Source organism: Mastomys coucha, unplaced genomic scaffold (assembly GCF_008632895.1).
Source record: "Mastomys coucha isolate ucsf_1 unplaced genomic scaffold, UCSF_Mcou_1 pScaffold13, whole genome shotgun sequence".
Classification (NCBI taxonomy): Eukaryota; Metazoa; Chordata; class Mammalia; order Rodentia; family Muridae; genus Mastomys; species Mastomys coucha.
Window position 1 is genome coordinate 42,187,612 of NW_022196895.1, and position 19,355 is coordinate 42,206,966.

The 19,355-nt window shown below is 43.3% G+C and overlaps 1 long non-coding RNA gene across 1 annotated transcript; it reads left to right on the forward strand.

Annotated features, from left to right (window-relative positions):
- Window positions 1–8,949: 8,949 nt before the first annotated feature.
- On the forward strand, window positions 8,950–16,928 carry LOC116087624. The gene is made up of 3 exons (XR_004117518.1): window positions 8,950–9,399; window positions 15,775–15,883; window positions 16,858–16,928. It is a non-coding gene; the product is annotated as an uncharacterized LOC116087624 (long non-coding RNA).
- Window positions 16,929–19,355: the final 2,427 nt, after the last annotated feature.

A 19,355-nucleotide genomic window follows, 5' to 3' on the forward strand; every position in this document is an offset into this window, starting at 1 on the left:
AAAAAAAAAAAAAAAAAACAACACAAGAACTTAGTTTCTATGCCCTCTTTTTCTTTACATTTGTATAGAGAGAGATGAAAAGACCCAATCATAGAACCCGTCCCTCCCCTTTTAAAGTGCTTTTAAGCGCAGCAAGTTTCTCTATATAAAAAGCAAACAGAAATGAGGACAGAGGGTGACACATTTTCAATGTGTCAGAAGGAAAGAATCCATAGGGGCAATATTTATAACTTGAGAACTCACTGTGTGCTAGACACTGCAGTGGGTGCTGTGGGAGTTACACAATTTAGGGTGAGAAATAGAATACCTTCCCCACGTTTCCTGGCTAGCTGAGAGACGGGGGTGGGGGGGTCGGTCGTACAGGACAAAACGGGAGCACTACAGCCCTAAAGGGGGCATGTGTAAGCATCCCCACCAAAGGCTCAGGGAATGTGGGGAAAAGGACATTGTAAGGCCTAGAGCAGGTGGATGGGCGGGGGACTGTGAAAGTCCATCTTTCAGGCATGACACGGCTATTGTTCACCCCTAGCTGAGAAACTATTGGAAGAATTTTTTTTTTGGTGGGAGTTAGGGGGGTTGGCCATTGATAGGTAGCTCCACACCACAATCATAAAGGATGGAAGCACCATTAATTAGACTTAGTGCATTATTGAACAAGAAGGAGGAAGAAGAAGAGGAAGAGGAGGAGGAGAAAGACTATAATGACATGAAGTTGGAAGGAGGATATGTTGGGGTGTCCAGGGGGAGGCAAGGGTGTAGGGTTAATACGTCCAAAATACATTGTGAATATGTATATGTATGAAATCATTAAAGAAAAAGTTACACATACTATATGTATATGTGTATGAAACTGAAGAGACCTGGAAGGCCAGGTCTTACTGATAATTTATAGATGTAGGCCCATCACTTGCCAGGGGGGTTGGAGTCCATCACTCACTGGATCCTCACAACAGCTCCATGAGATGCTGTCTGCATTTCTATTTTACACATGAAAAAACTGAGGATCAGTTAAAGGACACGATACCATTTGGCACAAGCTAATTTTCCATGTTATGCCAATCCCATCTATGTAGTTCCCAGCCCTGAGGTTGAAATGGGCAGATCTCCCTCCCATAAACAAGCAGCTCAAGGCAGGACACAGATGGGCATACAGTCTGCTCGAGCTAGGTGTGCCATTGATACCTGTAGAAGCCACTGCGTAGTGAGTTGTCTGAGGCCCAGGAAGTGGAAATTAGAACTCCCAGATCTGTCCACACCAGAATGTGTCCTTCTCTGTTGCTTTGCACTTATAATTTGAGCATAAAACCAATTTTGCAGACATTTTACAGTAGGAAAAAAAAATAAAAGAGGAAAAAAGGAGATTACTTTGACTGGTGAAGAAGATAGGGAAGAGTGGGTCCCATTCTCTCTGCTTGTCTCCCCTGAAGGGGTCATACTTAAATGTTTCTGCGCATTGCCCTGCAGCATCTGGTCTTTTTCTTTGACCCAAAAGGCACACATTACTCTGGCTGCAGTGGGATGAGGGTCCTGTAGGGAAGATAAGTGACGTCCAGATGATCAGATGAAGAGAGTTGTAATGCAACTACTTGGGCATAGTCCTGAGATGCCCTAGAAACCCAAGGATTCCATAGTCAGAGGGGAGTGCCAAAATTTAGTTTTGTTTTTTAGCACTATGAATTAAACTGAGGGCCATGGTATATAAGTACTCTACCATGGCACTCCATCTTAGTCTTTGTGGTTTCATGTGTGTGTGAACATATAAAATTATTTTTCCTGTAAATGTATATAACTGAGTCTATGTGTATGTATGAGTGCTGTATGTGTGCAGACGTCCCTGGAGGTCAGAAAGGGTGTTGGATTCCCTGGAGACTGGAGTTAGAGGTGGTTGTGAACTGCCTGATATGGATGCTGAAAACCTAACTCAGGTCCTCTGCAAGAGCAGCAAGTGTCATTAACTGCTAAGTCATCTTTCCAGGTCCCAGCCTTTGATTTTTTTTTTTTTTTTTTTTTTTTTTTTTTTTTTTTTTTTTTTTTTTTTTGTGGAGAAAAGATCTCACTATGTAGCCCAAGCTGGCCTCAAACTCGAAATCCTCTTACCCCAGCTTCCGGAATTTAAGGATTGAACAAATGATGCACCAATGCACTCAGTCAAAATGCAGGTATGTTTTAAAGGCTTAAAGTTCAAGCTGCTGTTAATCATTCACAGTCCAGTTGAAATGAAGAGTGCAAAAGATTTGAACAGCTAGGGGAAAGAAAGAACCATGGGAGAAGAAGCAAATGTTTGCCCAGCAGGGGAGGGGGCAAAGAAAATAAATGGAAGATAACATATCAGGATCACAATGGCACCAAGATGCAGCCCTGGTGGGAGTTTGTGGCAGAGACCTTGTTTCCTGACCAGAGCAGGTAGATTTAGTCAGGGAGAAGCACCAAGCAATGGACAAAGCATTTCCCTGAACCGGTGCCCAGAGCCTTAAATAGAAAACACGAAGCGTGTGTTCAGCTCTGAGAATCAGATATGGAACGAAAGGACACCAACCACTTAAAACAGGCAATTTAAAAATAAAATAGATTTTTATTGCTTCCAAAATTATTCTCTGTTCTTTGGAGCCTTTCATACTTCGGCACCATGTGGCTTTTATTTTGAATTCTTAGGTTAAAAGACTATGATGAATATATTCAACATTAAAAAAAAAAAATCCAAAAACAAAACCTAAAGCGCTACATTTCAAAAAAGGGAACTTTCACCCTTGTGTCTCTGATGTGAGCCTTTGATATTTTGCCAGGATTTGATTTTGAGCCATTAATCCATTAGAAATATAAATATATATATATATATATATATATATATAAAACTGTGTGCTCTGCCCCATGACCCACAGCTGGAGGCATTCAAGAGGAAAGCCAGTGTCACAGATGATGTTTCCCAGGGTCCAATGGCAGACAAAAGGGTCAGAGATTCCTGAAGAGGAGAGCTTCCTAGAGCGCCTCTCTATAAAGATTCTTAGTGGGTTTCTTTTTATGGAGTCTTCTGAGTCACTTACCTTCCCTTTTAACAGAGTCAGAAGAGATCCAAACAAGATGCTAGACAGAACACATATGCCTCTCTCTCAAACCCTTCCAACTATCTGGATAGTTCCCCCTACTTTTCTTCCTTCTTTCTCTTCTATGTTTCTTCCTTTCTTCCTTCTTCCTTCCCTCCCTCCTTTCCTTCCTTCTTCCCTCCCTTCCTTCCTTCCTCCCTTCTTTCCCTCTTTCTTCCCTCCTTCCCTTCCTCCCTTCCTTCCTCCTTCCCTCCCTCTTTTCCTTCCTCCTTCCCTCTCTTCTTCCCTTCCTTCCTCCCTCCCTCCCTCTTTCCCTTCCTCTCTCCCTCTTTTCCTTTCTTCCTTCCTCCCTCCTTCCTTTCCTTCCTTGCCTCCTTTCTTTCTTCCTTCCTCTTTCTTCTTTCTTTCCTTTCTTTTGACCAGTCTTGCTACATGTTAGTCTCTATTTTCTAGGCTCAAATAGCTGGAACTACTGCTCCTTGTCACTATACCTGACTTATACATCTCCCCTCCCCGCCCCCACACTGACTTTTGAGACTTTCTTTTTGAGTCATGGGTTATCTGGAAGCATGATGCTTCGTTTCCAAATATTCGGAGGCTTTTATTGGTGTTCTCTTCCATATTCATTTCCACTTTACTGTCACCATGGACAGAGAATTCATTCTGTCTTGTTCCAATTGCTTTAGAAATTTTTAACTCTGTTGAAGGACCCAGGATATAGTTTAGCTAAAACATACATTCTGCGCAGCGTTAGAGGATTCTGTAAGCCATGGGTAATCCTATCAGTTTCTGGAACTGAGTTCTCTTCTCTGGTTTCTATCTACCTGTTCTATCAAATGTTCAAAGAAGATAATGACGTTTCCATAGTAGTTCTGAGTTTTTCTGTGTCTCTGTTCATCTCTATTATTTTGCTTTGTATAATTTTCAGCTCTGTGTTCGTGGTATACACTTAGGACTCACTTTCTTAGCTAACTTTCTCTATGATAATTTTCTTTGTTCTAAAGTCTATTTTATCTGTCATTAATATGGTAAGTTTTACCTTATTTGGATTAATCTTTAAATTATACCCTCTTTTTAATAGTTTGTTCATTTACTTTCAGCCTCTATTGTTTGGGGTAAGCTTCTTTTAGACAATGTATAGTTGGGTCATGTATTTAATTCTATTCTGTCTATTTATTTATTTGGTTGGTTTTTCGAGACAGGGTTTCTCTGTATAGCCCTGCTGTCCTGGAACTCACTCTATAGACCAGGCTGGCCTTGAACTCAGGAATCCACCCGCCTCTGCCTCTCAAAGATTAAAGGCATGTGCCACCACTGCCCGGCTGTTTATTTATTTTCAAGACAAGGTTGTGCCATGTACTTCAGCTTCTCGTTGGCTTCCTAAACTATAGGTCAACATCTTTTAATTAATGTGCTTAGGTTGTTTATATTTAATATAAATATGTGTTAAGGCATAACTACCACTTTATGGTTTTGTTTCTTTTCTGTTTCCTGAAGTTTTTTTTGCTATGATATGTTCTTATTTATTTATTTGTTGTACTTTCTTTTTTTGTGTTTTCTTTATTTTGTATTTTATTTTTATATGTTATTCTTTATTTGATATTTTATTTCTGTTTTAATTTTTTATTTATTTCTTTGTTTTATTTTCATCTCATAGGTTATTTGACCATTTTGTGACATAACATTTTAGTGTATGTGTAGTATTCTTGAATGCACTCATACAGTTTTTTAGTGGTTGCTTTTTGGTATTAGCAGTGATTTATCATAGTCTACAAATGCTATCATTTCACCAGGTTCAGTGATTTATACAGATATCTTAACACTCTTCCTCTGTAGTATAATTATTGCAAATATTTTCCCAATACCTTTAGAATAACATCGTGTCATATTTTTTGCTTCAATTCTCACATGTAATTTAGAAAAATGAAAAGATGGTTTAATTTTTAAAAGTCTGTTTCTTTCCTTCTTTCAAATTTGCTAATTTCTACTTTCTAGTCAACTGATTCTTCCTTTCCCTTCATTCTGCTATTGAAGCCACTTAGAGGGATTTAAAAATTAACTTTTACTTGTTAGTTCTAAAATTTCCATTTGTCGTTTTAAAATACCGTTATTTCTTTCCTGGGGCTAAGCGTTTATTTGTTTCAAGCAGAACTGCAATTGCTTTTTGAAGCACTTCAGCTGTGGATAATTCAAACTGCTCTTAGCTCACTCAAGAAACATGCCCATTGTCCCAGTGTTAGCTTTAAACAATTGAATTTAAAATGTTCCTGGTTGGAAGGAGAGTGGGTCATTTGGAGTGTTTCCTGGAAGCCCTCCTTCTGTTTTATCATCATCCCCTAGCACTGACGGAAGTGGGAGGAGTTTGCTCCACACTATTATCGTTGGATGGCTTACAGAGTTATAGATTCTTGTTGTATGGTGAGGCCTTGTTGATATCCAGAAGTTTTCCTTGTTACAGCTGGGAAGACGTAGAAGTTGTGGTTTCCTGCTAGACTTGATGCCTCACCAGCTGGTAAACTTGGAAGTCCCCTTGTTACAACTCCACCCACTCAGGTGGAGGGATGACCCTAATTATTCCTGGATGATGGTGAAAGCCCTGAATTTAAACCAACCAGTGGGTCTCTGATGTGGCCTCAGCGGAAGTGAGAGTGAATGTCACCATCTATAAAGTTTAGAAATGGAAGCTTCCCACGTGTCTTAGCTGCAGTGGTGGGCAGAAGGGCTCATTACTGCTAGGTAAAGTGTTGGTGTTCTTGGTCTTTTTTTAGCACTACCATATTGGTAGTGAGGGTGGAAGTATAGGCTCTCTGCTCAACATTTGCTAGAACGGGATGTCTTGGGGGTTTACTGCTGTGAACAGATACCATGACCAATGCAAGTCTTACAAAGGACAACATTTAATTGGGGCTGGCTTACTGGTTCAGAGGATCAGTCCATTATCATCAAGGCGGGAGCATGGCGGTGTCCAGGCAGACATAATGCAGGCAGAGCTGAGAGTTCTATATCTTTATCTGAAGGCTGTTAGCAGAATACTCACTTCCAGGGAGCTAGGATGAGGGTCTTAAAACCCATGCCCACAGTGACGCACCTACTCCATCAAGGCCACACCCACTCCAACAAGGCCACACCTCCAAATAGTGCCGCTTCCTGGGCCTGAAACGGCTCAATGTGTGCTGTCCTTTTCCTTTGCTAGAGAGAGCAGGCTTATGGTAGGCATCTTTGTGTCGGCACCCACTGGATTCTGAGGGTGTCTGGCTTCTTTAGCTCCAAGTCTGTGATAAATGAGACCTGATGAAAACACAAGAAATTCATCACCAGATTGGTCTTCCGGATCTTGCAGTGTCTAGATGGTACGGTCCTCTTCTCTCTCCAACCTCCAGCATCCTTATTTTTGCTTTCTATGTAGCATCCAGGAGTTTTAGTTATACTTCGTGGGTAGAATAAGGGGAAATGTATCAATTCCACCTTCCTCGAAGTAGAAATGCCATTTTTGTTTTTCCTTTAAAAATATTCTCTGTTTTTAAAAATCCATTTAAATTAAAATTAAATTAAAATTAAATTAAAATTAAAAATAAACACATTTTATTATAGCAATTGAAGTAGTATAGAGACCCATAGCAAGTGGCCTATGGGATAAGAGTGAGTGTGGTAGTTTGAATAAGAATGGCCCCTATAGACTCATATATGTGAACATTTTGTTCCCGGCTGTACTCACTGATAAGTGGATAGTAGGCAAAAAGCTCAGAATACACACGATACAACTCACAGACGACATGAAGCTCAAGAAGAAGGAAGTGTGGATGCTTCAGTCCTACTTAAAAAGGGGAACAAAGTAATCATGGGAGGTAGAGGGTGGGAGAGACTTGGGAGGAAGCGGGGGAAGGGAGGGCAGGATCAGGTATGGGAGGAGACAGGGAAGATGTACAGAGGGTCAGGAAATTGAACAGAGGTGTATAGCAATGGGGGATGGGGAACTAGAGGTAGCCACCAGAAAGTCCTAGATGCCAGGAAAGCAAGAGGCTCCCAGGACCCAACAGGGATCCATCCCATACACAGACAACAAACCCAGACACTATTGCTGATGCCAAGAAATGCTTGCTGACAGGAGCCTGATATAATTATCTCCTGAGAGGCTCTGCCAGAGCCTGACAAATACAGATGGGGATCCTTGCAGCTAACCATTGGACTGTGCACAGGGACTCCAATGGAGAAGTTAGGGGAAGAACTGAAAAAGCTGAAGGGGTTTGCAACCCCATAGGAAGAGCAACAATATCAACCAACCAGACCCCCCAGAGCTCCCAGGGACTAAACTACCAACCAAAGAGTACACATAGAGAGACCCATGTCTCCATCTGCATATGTAGCAGAGGATGGCCTTGTCCAATATCAATGGGAGAAGACACCCTTGTTCCTGTGGAGGCTCAATGCTCCAATGTAGGGGAATGTTAGAGTGGTGAGGAAGGAGTGGCTGGGTGGGTGAGGTAACACCCTCACAGAAGCAGGGGGAGGAGGATGGGATAGGGGGTTTGCATAGGGGATATTGGGAAAGGGGATAACATTTGAAATGTAAATAAATAAAATAACCAACAACAACAAAAAAGAATGGCCCCCATAGACTCATATACGTGAATATTTTGTTCCAGGATGGTGAACTATTTTAGGAAAAATTAGGAGGTGTAGCATTGTTGGAGGAAGTGTGGCTTTGTTGAAGGAGGTGTAGCACAGAATGAGGCTAAGGTCCCAGAGCCTAGGTCAAGAAGGACTCTTGTGACAGAGTCAGCTTCTGAGGACTCTCAGGTCATGATGACCTGGAGGCTGGCCTGCCAGATAGTACCACCAGTGTGGCTCTATGTGCATGTGGTCCACATAGAGTTTTGTTAGGAGGAGGGAGTCCAGTATATGCTCAGTCAATCTGGATTACGAAGTGGCCAAAGATGTAGACTTTAGACTCTAGGTTTGAAATCCAGTCTTGGCTTGTAACTGTGACCTCAGTAAGTTATCCTTCCTCATCTATTTCCTCTGTAAAATGGGCACAGCAGATGCTGGTCTAGTGTGAAGGTTAAAGAACTTAGAACGAGGCCAAACATTGTGAGGCCCCAACATACTAGCTGCTTTACATCTGTGTTTTCCGAAGCCAGAGAGGAATCATGGTACATCTTAGAGAGAGACCAGCACAGCTGTCTGGATGTCACTCGTCTCCTTTGCTTATTTTGGATAGAGGGCATAGGCAGTTAGAGGCATTGAAACCTTTGTGAGAAGGGTTTGGAGAGTGATTTCTGAGGAATGAAAGAGTCCTGCACAGATGACCCGACAGGTATGTATCCAAAGGAGAAGAGGCACGTGGTGACTCTCACAGTTGTTGCACAGGTTAGAAGTGACCAGTAAATCATGCGTTATTCATTACAAAACACGGTGGGATGCTGCTAATCAATGTCTCTGTAAACTGTCTCCAGGGATGGATTTACCATAAGCTGTGGAGGAAGGCCTTCTTCACCTCAGAGGATCCAGGAGAGTGTGGAATTGTCCACATGGCATCAGATAGAAGGGTTTGCCTTCCCTCTCTGACTCCAGACCCACTGACCTCCTGGTTCAGGAAGTCATCCTTTCTGTGCCCTGTGCCCTGTGCCCTCGTTCCCACATTCAGCTTCCAGTTAGGATGCTCTGGAGGCTTCAGGCTCTCTGATCAGTTCTCTCAAAAGCAGATTGTGGAAGGAACTAGACTGTTTCCAGTTTTGCATTCGGAATGTTGCCTTCCCATCAGATCTGACAACTTCCCCAACCTTTAAATAGAGCCAGGTTAATTGCACATGCTTGTTTGAAGCCCAGGCTTAAAATAGGAGCGAATTGGACTCATTAAACCTTGGAGAGAGACACATGAGTTAAAGAAGGCTACTACTGTTCTCTTCTTCAATAAATGGTACAACAGCTTGGAACCTGCTTCACAGCTACATTCCAACACTCTCAATATTATGAGATAGATGAGCATTCAGCCTCCCAATGCTATTTCTAGCCCACCATCCCAAAGCACGGCAACGTCTGTTGCTGAGCCTATTCCAGGGATGTTCATGGATTTGCATAATGAATAGGGAGCTTCCCATAAGAACACGGAATCTCTAGTGAGGAAATGCATCATTCCTTAGCAATAGCTGAGAAGAGTGGGGCCCCAATAGCACATTCCCTGGGAGGCCGATTCACGGTGGATGATGGGACTTCGCGACAAGTACCTACCTACTACCTACCACTTACCAGCAGGACACACAGTGACCGAACGAAGTGCATCTTGAAGATGTGACCACAGCTCTCTGAATTCCGCCACTCACAGCTGATGACTCTGGACAGAGAGACAGCAATTAGACGTGTACGTAAGCTTGGCAGGAAAGACTGAGTGATTTCTGAGGCACTTCTGTGTGCAATGGGATCCCATGCAGAGGTGGGAGTTATCCATTTTCATCTGCATAGGAGTTTTCTCGGCTCAAGTCCAAGAGGTGCTGATACTGTAGTTACGGTAGCTAGAACCAGAATGTCAGTTTCCATCCCAGAAAACAGATTAAGGACCACTTCTGATAATTAAGATCTCAGAGACATCATAGATTGGTGTTTTGCTTTTGTTTTGGTTTAGTTTGAGGCTTTTCCTTTGTTTTGTTTTGTTTTGTTAATTTGGTACAAAAGTACTAATCACTATTTTTAGTAAGTTTTTTATTTTCTATATTTCTGGGAACCTTGAGTCATGACACTCTTTCCCTTCTCTTCTTTCAAATTAATTTAGAGTCTCTTAATCACTGGAAGATATGCCTCTTTTATTGACTGTGTCAGTTCTGCACATTGCTAGTATCTAAGCAAGAATTCTGGAGGTGAAGAATTGCTGCCCACAACTCCATACCTCTACCCCCACCTCACCCCCACCTACACCCATCCATATTCACCCACACCCTCACCCACACAGCTGTGATCCTCTAGCACTGTCCTCTATCTCATTTTGAAAAGCAAAATGTTATCATGCAAAGAATTATACATACAATAGGAATAAGTAATTTTAGATAAATATCACCAAGGGTCTGATACATTAAGTCAGCATTTGTCAAAGTGTCGTACCTATATCATCTACATCCTATATCATCTCCATCAGAAAACCTTACAGAGAGTTATTTTAAAATACAGATTGCTGGGCAGCAACCTAGGCAACTTATTCAAAAGTTTTGTGGAGTGAGCTTGGGGACCTTACATTTCCTTTTTAAACTTTTATTACAGTTTTATTCCTTTTGTGTGTATGTCAAGGGAGGGGAGCAGGAGAGACAAATACATCACAGGGGTGAGTGCAGGTCAGAAAACAACCTGTGGGCTTGATGGCAGGGGCCTTTGATCTCTAAGCCATCTAATGACCTTGGACACCCTAGGAACAAGCTTTCTAGACGATACTTATGTTCAAGGAATTTTTTTGCAGAGAGGGTCTCTAGACATGGTTTCTCTGTGTACAACTGACTGTCCTGGAACTCACTTTGTAGATCAGGCTGGCCTCAAACTCACACAGATCCCCCTGCCTCTACCTCCCTAGTGCTAGGATTAAAGGTGTAAGCCACCCCCTGGCATGCTCCAGGACATTTAACGAGTGTAAAATTTGTTTAAACAGTTGTCCCTCTTCAGCCCTCTCCACCAGGTGACAGCTTAACAACCACTTGGACAAAAACTTTTCTACATAATAGAAAAGTAATGGGAACAAGGAGTAGTTAATAGGTGTGTGACAGGTGCTGGCTACAGGGCTAACTGAGAAATGTGCATGTATGGCTTATTTAAATATGACATCTGCTTGATGGGATGTTCTCGAGATGGAGAGTTAAGGTTATAAAAAAGAGCCAGGGTGAGTATCCAATCTCTATAATCAGATAACTGCCCCAAGAAACATCCCCTGCAGCCGGGAACTAGACAACTAGCTCATCCAAAAGAAATACTCATTTTTCAATCTAGATTTGTAGCTGTCTGTCCCCCTTTACAAAGAAGCCCTACACCCCGACTTATGTACGTGACTCAGTTACCACTGAGATCTAAGAGAAAAAAAGAGAGCCAGGAATAAGGCTTTTTTAGGTTCAGACCAGAGCAGCATTCTGACAGGAGGGACCATTTCCTGGCCATGGGACTGTAGAGAAACAACTTAGCCTGAGCCATGACACCTGGAGAAACAACAGCTTAGCGAACATAGAGTTCTACAGTACTGGGAAGCCTTGCCTCCACTCAGTGGCCCCTATGCCTCATCCTGCTTGTGTCCCTGACACTTCCTCAGGTTTGCAGCATCTTTTCTCTTGATCCTGAATTCCTACTCAGTCCACCAGGCTTACTCGTCCCTAAGAGCTGACTTCCCCTTCCATGCTTCAGAAAGGGAAATGGAAAGCAGGCCTGACTAGTTCTCAAAACTACAGGCTGAAGCTTTAGACAGGCCAAGCATTTCCTGTTGGCCTTGATCGCTGACTGGCATGCTCATGACACTCGCTTGCGACCTTTGGTCGTTGAAGTTTCTGACCCGTGATGTCATCTGAACCTTCGACAGCCTGTTGTAGCTGCTGCTGCGTATACTTAATAAATGCTGACTGAATCTGTAAAGGGACGGGGCTCAATTTTGCACACAGATGTTTGTCACCAGTAGACCAACCAGTCAAGGAAAGTTTTATGTATTTCATACAGCTCCATTTTTCTTATTTTTTCTTTGTTTACTTTTTCTCTGCTGTTCCTATAAAATTAATTAAGAATGGAAAAGAAAGATCCAAAAGTAGGGGAAAGGACTCTTTCCCATCTGACTGGTGATATTATTTGATCTAATTTTAAATTGCCATCTGAGATCATTTCATGAGAAAGCAAATATTTCACACTAGAACCAAAGAACAGACGGTAAATCTTATCTTTTCCTGGATCAGGCAGAGCTGTATGAAACCCATCACTTTGCTTTTAATTTAAAAGGAAAGAGAAGAATTGAGCAAATATTTTAACTGTGGACTATTTGGACAGCTTTTATTAATAAAATCCATTCCTAAGCCTAACCTGGAGGCCAGACCTTAGGGATGGAAACAAGAATAAAGCAGAGCCACTGTTTATTGGAATAATATTTCTAAACCTATTTGCTGTTCACAAACACAAACTGCAGTGAACTCCTCAGGCTGCTTCTGTCGGGAAGAGCGGCACAGAGACACAGTGACTCATTGTTTGTTGCTTTAGCAGTTTTGATGTATATTCTCACCAGTTAGCTTGCTCCCACTTGATTCCAAACTTCCCATCTTCTCTCTAATGAAAAAAAAAATCATCTTTGAAAAATTGCTCACCATACTGCCTTCTCAGAGAAAAAAAAAAATCTCACAGTGCAGCCCTGATTGATTAACTTCTTTCAGTGCTGGATTTTGCTAAATTACCTCTGGGAAGCAGGTAGGCGAGAGAGGAAGGAAAAATACACACAAATACTAACTGGCAAAGGAGATCACTTGTCAGTGCATTATAAAATCCAGCTTTGGATTGCTTCCCCGCTCTGGGTTTGGTGTGTGTTTGTGTGTGCATGTGTCTGGGTGTCTGGGCGTATGTGTGTGTGTCTGGGTGTCCGGGTGACTGGGGTTTGAACCCAGGGTTTTGCATATGTTATGCAGGTACTCTATCACTGAGCCATTTTACTAGCCTACTCTCTGATTCTTCATTTTGAAAATCTTCTTCAGGAAAATATTTTGATGTATGTAGAGAAAAAGCATTATGGTTTTGTTTTATGATGTATTTTGTTTTAATATTTTCTCTCTCTTTTTATCTTTCATTTTCTCTCTCTTTCACTCTCTCTTTCTCTTTCCCTTTCTTTCTCTCTCTCTCTCTCTCTCTCTCTCTCTCTCTCTTTTTCTGTGTGTGTGTGTGTGTGTGTGTGTGTGTGTAGGCTAGAAGAGTGTATCAGAGTCCGTGTAGCTGGAGTTACAAGAGGCGCTGAGCTGTCTGATGTGGATGTTGGGAACCAAACCTGGGTCCTCTGCAAGAGTAGGATGCTTTCTTAACCTCTGAGCCCTCTCTCCCAAGAGAACATTGTTAAGAGCTCATCTCTGCTTAGGGGGACAGGATGATTATGCGATAGATTCATGAAACCAAAAAGAGGAACTTTCTTACCCCATCTCTCCTGTACATCTGACTGTGGAGTAATGGAACGTCTGACTTTGGCATGGCCTCTGCATTCTCTTCAGCTGGGCACTGTGGTCCAGTGCAGACAGGCACTTTTAGTGTCTCTCACACCTCTCGTGAGAGACCCCACCGGCTCTATACTGGCTTCCAGAGATCTCACTCCAAGGCATTGACGATATGCATACGAAGAGCCTTTTCAGCGCCCCGCGACCTAAGAGAAAGAGCACGGTAGTAAGGAATTGATTGTTCATGTGCAACCTCTTACAGAACAGCCGAGGCCTCGTCCCAGCTAGAGGGGCTGCCATCGTGGGTGGAGAGGAGGTGGCAGGGGTGATGTGGAGACTTAGTCACAGCTACAAGGCAGAGAGAGACACATGAAGATGCTTCTTAAGGGAAAAGTACCTGCTCTTGCCTGTGAGGAGAGATCTAGGAGGGGCCAGGGCTGGAGGCTGAAGCTGAACCCTCTGCCATTTTCTGCTCACAGTGGGTTCTTCTGACACTCCTTCAACAGCAAAGGAGAAGCCGGAGTACTGAGCTTCTTGCCTTTCCTGTTAGGGAGGCCAGCTGCTCACTCTTTTCTAAAGTTAAAACAGCGCATATATGCATGCATAACTCTATGTGCATCGTGTAAACACATACATCAAAAGGGAGAAGATGTTGAACATCTAATGCATTTTTATACACTAACGTATACTTAGATACTATGTATTTTATATACAATGAGAGCATGGGGTGTACATTTGTGTGTGTGTGCATCTCCAGATAGATCATTTACTTCTCTTCTTCAGCAGGCGAGATCATAACTCTGCCTTTCTCGGCTGATGCTATGTGAGAATTATTTCCCAAGGATGAATGCAATGAGCCAAGACTACTGCTCTGTGCATTTGCAATGATACTGGTTTTGAATTAATGTGGGTCTAAGTGCCTGCAATGACACCTGCCATTTTTAGCACTATCTTTGGGGGAAATGACCACTTGCATATTTCTCTGTGCACATCTCCCTCCATAAATGGCCCTGGATATAGCTCCTTGTTTAGAAAGTAGAAAGGGTAAGTTATAGGAATGGAAAAAGGCTAAGGAAAATACATCCCCTCCGATTGCCTCGGACTGCCTGCTTTTTCTCTTTCCTGACTAGCTCCCCTCTTCCCTCATTCCCCTACTCTCCCCAAGGCAGGAGAACTTCCTGCTTAGACAGTGAGGCACCAGGATGGAAGCGGATCCACAGCGTCTGAAAGTGCCTTTTGGAAGCATTCCAACTCAGCCAGCAGTGAAGTGTGACTGACCTGTTCTCCTAGGGAGAGACTCAAGATCATCCACTTCTATAGCAATATATATCAATGTGCAAATGCTGCCTGTGTAATCAAAACGAGGCAATAATAAAGGCTGGAGGAACTGCGTGAAGATAGGGTGCATTATTTATGCTTCCGGGGAGTAATGCTTCCTCTCTTTTAAGCACTTGACTCTTGGCAACCCTGGCTGGCTGGCAGTTTACAAGACTGTACTAATGTTTAGGGAAAAAAATCTCACCCATTCCACATGCTTGATGAAGTTGCTATGCAGCAGGTACAACCAGGGATTAAATGGAGGCACATACATTATACGTATAGGTTTAAAACTAATTCTGACCGTGACCACGATGGCATGAATAGTTGCTCTTGCCATCACACAAAGCCCCTGACCCCTCTCCAGCGGCAGCTTGTGTCTCTCACGGCAGAGTCAGTCTGCCCCACTGGTCTTAGACCGAAGGCAGGATTCCGGTCTCAGCTATTAAATGTGCTGCGTGTTCTTCTGTCTATAGCGATTGGTTCAGAGATCAGTCGTACAGTTGGCGATGCTTTGGAGGCTACCGTTCCCTTCTGAGCTCAACTACAGCCTCCGGGAAATGCCAGCCTGGAGGTTAGGAAGCCTAGAACCCGAGCGGCCTGCAGCAAACCAAGGAAGAGCAACTGAAGTCCTAACTGCATCTGTCCAAGCTGGAAGCCAGTCCAGCCCTTGGGCCTTTCGGCTTTCTCCACCCATAAATTTGTTATTTGCCTTAAGCTGATCTGTTTTTTTTTTTTTAAACCATTTGAAGCTGTGGAAGAACTAATTAACTCCGATGACAGTCACACAGAGAATGTGCTCTAGTACTGGGGGAAGACAGTGGGCTTTTGTGCCGAGGGAACTGCCATAGGTACTAAGATGGGGAAGCTCTCATGGGAACTCTGCAGGGGCAGGCAGTAACAGGTGCACTAAAATGAGGGACTATTGCCTTCCACACCCAGTTCAGCCTCCAAACTTTGGCGATTTTCGCCCGAGGCGGTCACCTGGGGAATTAAGACGAAAGACCTTCTGCAGACAATCAGCTTATCTCTGAAAGAAGTTGCCTGAAATACAACTACTCCTACTGCCTGAGGACATCCGCAGACATCCGAGCGGCTCGTGACTTCTGACTCTTTCCCGACTCCTCTTGCAATGTTTATGTTATGCATATATTTTATTTCTAGAGATTTCGGTTTCGGTTCTTACCTGCCTATATAAGCTCAAAATACCCCCAAGCAAATAGACACCTTGATAGAACTCTACTTGGCGTCCTCCTCTTTGTTCTGACCGTTTCATTTTGCAGGTCCTGCCTAATCTCCAGCTGAAGCGAACACAGACCCGAGTGGGGACTGCGGGCCGGTTTCACACAAGGGATCATCCTTTACTGACTCAACTCTCCCAACCAAATCAAGGTAAGCTTATGGCAGTGGGGCCCACCCAACAAAATCCACACAGGAGACATTAACCTCCCAGCCCCTCAGGCTTTAGGAGAGGACACTTTTCTGCTCCAGTTTAGAGACACCAGGCTGTACACACTCCATTCAGACTAGCTGGGACAGTCACTAGAAGAACTGTTGTTAGTACCTGTTGTTGAGGGCCCATGGAGTCTTAAAGCAATGAGCCAAACTGATAAAACAAGACAGTCTTAGGGCTGGGAGATGACTCAGCAGCTAAGAGCACTTGGTGCTGATGCAGATGACAGTAGGGCAGTTCCCTGCCTCACAAGCAGGAGACTCAAACACCTGTAGGTCCAGCTCTAGAGGATCTGATATCCTCTTCTAGCCTCCACTGGCACCCTCATGCAAGAGCACACGCACACCTGCCCACTAGCCTGTGCACACTCACGCACACACACATACATGTACACATGTAATGCACATAAATAAGAGCAGAAATAAATCGCAACAAAGGCAAAAGGCAGTCTTCAATACACAGAGAGCAGATGCCAGATGCAAGGCCACTACTTTTTTTTTTTTTTTTTTGGTTTTTCAAAACAGGGTTTTTCTGGATCACCCTGGCTGTCCTGGAACTCACTCTGTAGCCCAGGCTGGCCTCGAACTCAGAAATCTACCTGCCTCTGCCTCCCAAGGGCTGGGATTAAAGGCATGCACCACTACCACCCGGCTCAAAGCCACATTTTCTAGATAGCCTGATGGGAAAGTAAATAAGATATGTATGGTTTGAGCAGCCGCTGTGCTCCATCAAGTCACAGTCACAGATACGCTCTTGGTTTCTAATGAAGATGAAGTACTATCCCCCTTTCTAGAGCCCCGTCACCACTGCCATATATCACATCACTGTGGAACCTACTAGAGCTCAACAGAGTATTTATTACCCTCTTTATTTCCTTAGCATTTATTTATTTATTTATTTATTTTTGAGACAGGGTCTCACTAGATAGCTCTGGCTGTCCTGGAACTCACTGTGTCTGGAGACCTAGGATTAAAGACCTGCACCACCTAAAGTAAAGCTGGCTAGAAGACTGACTGCCTACCAACTTCTCTACTTGGTTGATTGTCCAAAGCCACCAGAAAAACAAAAATCAAAACCAATGACCATCTTCTTAGACACCGAAACTTTTGGGTCCCCAGTCTGCTGAAAAGTAGAAATTAGGACTCAGTGTGAGGTCAGAGGGGCTGACTTTAGTGCCTACTCTTACCCACCAGGCCACTGAAGACTGTGTCCTGTGGATACCAAAGGACAGTCACTGTGCCTTTAAAAACTCGTGTTGCTGAATGCTTTCTCTATAATTCCCTATATACCACCCATCTATTCAGACAGTCAGATTACATCTCCAGAAGATGGCTACAGAGCTCTCTCTGGCAATGGCTGTGAGACTGTGACACTTCCACTTCAAGAACTAAAGTCTAGTTTTCTAGCCCAACTCCGTGAGAACAGGCAAACCTCCTGTCTGTTTTTTACCAAAAGAATATGAAAGGAGGGCTGGCGAGATGGCTCAGCGGGTAAGAGCACGGACTGCTCTTCCGAAGGTTCTGAGTTCAAATCCCAGCAACCACATGGTGGCTCGAAACCATCTGTAATGAGATCTGACGCCCTCTTCTGGAGTGTCTGAAGACAGCTACAGTGTACTTACATATAATAAAATAAATAAACCTTAAAAAAAAAAAGAATATGGAAGGAACACTATGTAAGACTCAGGTATAGTCCTAAGGATTAATTCCATGTCTGTCGAAATCCAGGTGTTTTGTGTGATTACTGTGAAAAGCCCCAAGCTGTGTGGAGAGGATGAGAAGCCCCGTGGGGAGGGGGAAGACAAGGAACTGGACATAGAACTGAAGGAACCACCTTGAGTGATCTGTCCAGGCCAGGGTCCAGATGAGTCCAAAAATAACCACTACCGGTTTACATCTCCTTAAAATCAGATGAGGAAGCCACACAAGCTAGACCCACCTCAAGACAATGAAATACAATCAATTATTTTTGAAAGCTGCTAAGACTTGGGGAGGTTTTATTAGAAGCAGTAATGGACACAGGCCTTGGAAAAGACAGCTAATTTACCAGTCTAACTGCCCCTTGAGGTATAGTGGATGTGGTGGGTGTTTTTAAGATATTGAATTTCATATAATAGTATGTACTAGATTAGTCAGGGTCCTTTACAACAAACAATTGAGGCCATTTATGGCTGAGCGGAGAAAAGCTTTTAGTAGGACAGAGTATAGTTCACGAATCATCACAAATTGATTCTACGGACAAGCAAGAAAAAACACTCAAAACTATGATCCCCAAATCCTTCTGGAGCAGAAGGTACTAACCCGCTGCACAGGAATGACAGGGCACTCCATGTCCCTTGGTTTGGGCATCACTAACTTCCAGTCTTCTATTGGTACCTCTGCTAGGTGGGGCCTAAAGCACAGGCATCCATCCTGGCTAAAAGGAAGGCTGGACAAATAAGTTGTCAGTGTTTTAGATTTTTGCCTTCAGGAGTATTCATTGTCACCATCAACTTCATAAGAGATGGGAGTGAATCCTGCAAAGATAGAATATTAAAATCCAGAAGCTGAAGCAACTATCACTGCCACCAGAAACCGATAACTTACTACATGAGTTTATGCAACTATATGCACATATAGAAAGCGGGATTTGTTTCATAGTGTGTCAGTTCTACATTATTAAAATCCCTTTGCAATAAATTCAGCATTCTGAAAATTAACATTCAATTTGTCATCCATATTCAAGTTAATAAGGCTTATGGGAAAGGTAAGAAGCAGTGTATCTCCTAAAATCTCTGCATATTTGTAGGTAGAACATGACACAGATAGTAATAGTCGTGGTAAAATGATAAGCTCATTAAAGGCAAGTTAAATTTGTAATAGAAAGCAATACTAAAGGAAACTTTTTTTTTTTCTTAAAAAGTGAATGTACCTTGATGGAAGGGGAAGAAGGCATGTAGAGGGTGGTGAGGTAGCATTTTAAGAGCAAAATATATAATGCTTGGGGGAACCCAAGCAGCAAAGATTCTCAGGGCATAGGAGGGAGTCATGGTGAAATAAGGTGTAGATGGGGGGTGACCTCCTGGAGTGCCATGTTCCCACACTGCCTTAGTCAGGGTTTCTATTCCTGCACAAACATCATGACCAAGAAGCAAGTTGGGGAGGAAAGGGTTTATTTAGCTTACTTCCACATGGCTGTTCATCACCAGAGAAGTCAGGACTGGAACTCAAGCAGGTCAGGAAGCAGGAGCTGATGCAGAGGCCATGGAGGGATGTTCCTTACTGGCTTGCTTCCCCTGGCTTGCTCAGCCTGCTTTCTTATAGAACCCAAGAGTTCCAGCCCAGGGATGGCACTACCCACAAGGGGCCCTACCCCCTTGATCACTAATTGAGAAAATGCCCCACAGCTGGATCTCATGGAGGCATTTCCCCA